The 3,900-nt window shown below is 32.2% G+C and overlaps 1 long non-coding RNA gene across 1 annotated transcript; it reads left to right on the top strand.

Moving 5' to 3' along the window:
• Window positions 1-2,514: 2,514 nt before the first annotated feature.
• LOC118806427 lies at window positions 2,515-3,485 on the top strand. The gene is made up of 3 exons (XR_005007116.1): window positions 2,515-2,575; window positions 3,282-3,325; window positions 3,417-3,485. It is a non-coding gene; the product is annotated as an uncharacterized LOC118806427 (long non-coding RNA).
• Window positions 3,486-3,900: the final 415 nt, after the last annotated feature.

The raw sequence follows: 3,900 nt of genomic DNA, 5'->3' as shown, positions 1-3,900 counted from the left end.
TGTGAGATCGGCTCTTCTACACACAGCTCTGTGTACAACTTCTCCAAGAACATCCTCGACCACCACCATACTGGAACTTACTACTGCGCTGTGGCTGCTTGTGGGAAGATCATTTTTGGGAATGGAGCGTCAGTAGAGCTGAGTAAGCAATATTTAAGAAGTTTAAAGTTATTGGTCATTGATCATTTGTGTGATTGACATAAAATAATGACTGAATAAATTAAATTGTGTATGGCATCATTTAACAATCTTTAAGAACCTGAGAAAATTACATTAGATTGTCAACACTTTGTCAACTATTTAATGAAGCTAAAGTATTGACAAGTAATTAATGATGCCCTAGTGCCTTAGAACTGTTGTATAAATGTATTAATAACACACAAAGTCTTCTGTGAAGTATTTATTAATAATAATTTATTTTAAGTGCTTCTTTTTTAGATGAAGTAAACACTCAACATTCTCTTAGTAACACATCAACAATATATCAGTGATGTAGCACCCGTGAATACATTCTGCAGATTATCAACAGATTTAATTAACTATGTGAATGAAATTTGTTTAAAATCTGCTGAATTCAGATGTTATTCACTTTATTTGTGGAGTCCAAATTCATGTCTATAGATTTTTAACCTGAGAGGTCAGTGAACATTTAACAAGCTGTTAAAGAATCATCTTAACTGTTGCTAAACTGAATTAACTTGATTGGGTTTGGTTAAGGTTAAGGTTAGGATTAGGGCCAGAGTGAGGGTTAGGATTAGGTTTTTGGTAAGGGTTAATGTTAGGATTAGGGCAGGGTGAGGGTTAGGATTAGGCTTTGGGTTGAGGTTAAGGTTAGGATTAGGTTTTTGGTAAGGGTTAAAGTTAGGATTAAGGCCAGAGTGAGGGTTAGGATTAGGTTTTGGGTTGAGGTTAAGGTTAGGATTAGGGCCAGGGTGAGGGTTAGGTTGTGGGTAAGGTTGATTAGGTTAGTTTCTGCGTAATGGAAGTAACATAATAACAAAACAAACATTTAATGTAAGTAATGTATCAACAGAACACCTGCAAGATATTTACTTCAATGTATTCCGATGCTTCACTACTGCTACTTCACTGATCTGTTAAAAGTGTATTAATCATCTACAAAGTACCACTCAGAAAGAGGTTTTACTTAGTTGTTACCTGTTTGTTCACTGTGGAATTAAACACTAATCGATTGTAATATTTCAGTTATAAGCATGCTTGTAATGTCTTTGTGACGCCTTAATTAAACAACATAAACACGTCAAATTTATCTGAATTCTAAATGAACAAATGTTGTAGTAAATGGTGACATTTGTTTTCATGTCATACACAACTGATGACTACTTTTACAGCGATTAGTAGATGATTGTATTTGAATGTTAAAAAAAGAAATTCTTTATGTAACATAATTTAACAGTCAAATGCGCTAAAGAAGGCATTCATCAGCTTTCAATGTTAGTCAAATAAAGTTGTTTATATAAGCTTGTTGAGTAGAAATGGCCTAAATCCATGTATATAATCTGTATGATGGTTAAAGGAATTTATGGAAGTTTGCAAACTACTTAAAGATAGTGTGCAAATTATAAAATACATTTAAATTATTTTAATTATTGAATTTGCAAGACCTAAACCACAGTGGAATATAATTATAATAAATACTGGCCTTTATTAAGATAAAGATATTTCAAGTATGCTTGTAACTGAAAGATCATTTTTAAGTAATATTTTGCTAATTTGTAAACAGTTAATTATTCATTTACAAAAGTAAACATTTATAACACATTTCTAAGCGTGCTTATGAATATGTTTCTATTTACTAGGTATTATTAATTGGTTGCTAATAGTTAATTAAAGACAGTACCTTACCTGGCAGTAAGTTTTCATTTGCTCAGAAATAAAGTGATTTTAGAATAAATATGAACATCATTAATATAGTATGTAGAGACTTTTGTATTAATGTATTAATGTTTACATTTGTGATAATTCTAATTTAATACAGCATTCTTACTGGCTAAAGAGGTGACACAAGAACCATACATATCAAAACATATTCAAGCATATAAAAGTACAAAATCTGTTTAATTAGATTAAAAGTTTAAAAGTTTTTTGTTCAGGGTGTGTAAGGCAGTGGTCAGTGGTAAGGTTTATCGCACATGCAAAGACAAATTAGAGTTCTGGTCAGTTTGATTTAAAAATGATATGAATTTGGTTGGATGTTTTATCATTTAAAAAGAAATTTACTTGTAGAATTATTAAAGAATATATCAATACAATTGAATACATATACTGAACATAATAATTAATTGTAGTTATATAGTTCAATTAAGACTTCAATTCAAATTCAATGTAAGTAACACTTGAATAAAATATAACTATTCCAAAATAAATAGTTTGACTTGAACTTTTTAGCAAACAAATATACAGTATTTTTATTTGTTTGTTTATACATCTCTCTCAGAGGGGTCTGTGGATCCTGTTGTGATCTTTCTGGGAGCAGCTTTGGGAGTGTGTGTGGTTGTGATCTCTGCTGAAACCATTATAATCTGTAAAAGGAGAAATAGTGACCACTGCAGTGGTGAGTGGAGGACTTTACACTCTTTACATTAATCACAGTGTTCAGATGAACTATTTCACTATTTGAGACCAAGTGCCATGTGATACAGACAGTGTGTATCTAAATAAATAAGCGTTTTTATACAATTTTTTATTATAGTTAAAAATACATTTAATTTACCCAAAAATGTATATAAATATTTTCAAAGATAAAAACACTAATACTATTGTTTTTTTACTCTTAAAAAAGCACACACACACACACACACACACACACACACACACAATGACAGGACAAAATGAGTATATGTGATCCCAAACAAATGTTTTTTTTGGATTTAAAACACATATCAAGCTTGCATTCCTAATATAAAATATAAAATGTTCTTACAGAGTTTCTGAGCAACATAAAAAAAGATCCTCAACCTACTGAGTTGTAAGAGATCCTAGACAGTGAGTTTGTCTCAGCTGAGTGAAGTAATCTGGACGAGCTGTAAAGGATCAGGAGATCAGCTGAAAAAGCTGTTTTAAATGTCTTGAGAAAACTTTATAGTTACTATGGAACTAAAATGCGATTGAAAGAATATGCTTTATTTAGTGTAAAACACTTCATACACTGTTTATTTGTTTTTAGGCATCAACTAGATTTTGTGAAACTAAAATGTTGGCTTGGAAAAACAAAGTTGCCTGATCCAATCGAGATACTGTATATTCTTTATCCACCACAGTGAGAAAACAACAAGGTTCAGCAGCAGAGAACACAACCAGTCAGGTAACACCTGTGTTCTGTAACACTTTCAGAAGATGCTGATACTGTTTAATCCACACAGAACTTACTGAACCTTTCGTGTTCTTTCTCACAGACTGCTGAGAGTCTGAATTACGCTCCCATCCATTTCAAAGAGAACAAACCCAAAACTGGACGAGTGAAGAGAGAACAGCCTGAAGACATTATGTACTCTCAAGTGAGAAGCTCTAATGCTAAAGCTCATCGTTCTCACCGCTAGATCTCTTTCCTTTAGTGAGCAGTAGTGAAGTTTGGGGATGTTTTTATTTTACTGGGATATTCAGAGCTGCACATGATCTCCAGGTTAGTTTAATGAGCTTTATGTCATTATTTCTCTTGATTTTGGACTGTCTAACTGTTTGTTGTCTGTGTTGATATTGGGTGAAACCGGGTAAAAATAATCTGCTCACTATAATCTTTCAGTTTATGCTGATGGTGCCTGATAATAGGAGTGTGTTGTATTTTTGAGGCTGCCTAAAGGTTTGAATGTAAAGTTATTTTAGATTTTGATGAGAATTTTCCCATAATTTGTTCTTATCCAGCACTGCTCATTTATTAAA

This window comes from Colossoma macropomum, unplaced genomic scaffold (assembly GCF_904425465.1).
Source record: "Colossoma macropomum unplaced genomic scaffold, Colossoma_macropomum, whole genome shotgun sequence".
Classification (NCBI taxonomy): domain Eukaryota; kingdom Metazoa; phylum Chordata; class Actinopteri; order Characiformes; family Serrasalmidae; genus Colossoma; species Colossoma macropomum.
The sequence above is the reverse complement of the archived record's forward strand: the minus strand, read 5'-3'. Positions and strand labels throughout refer to the sequence as shown.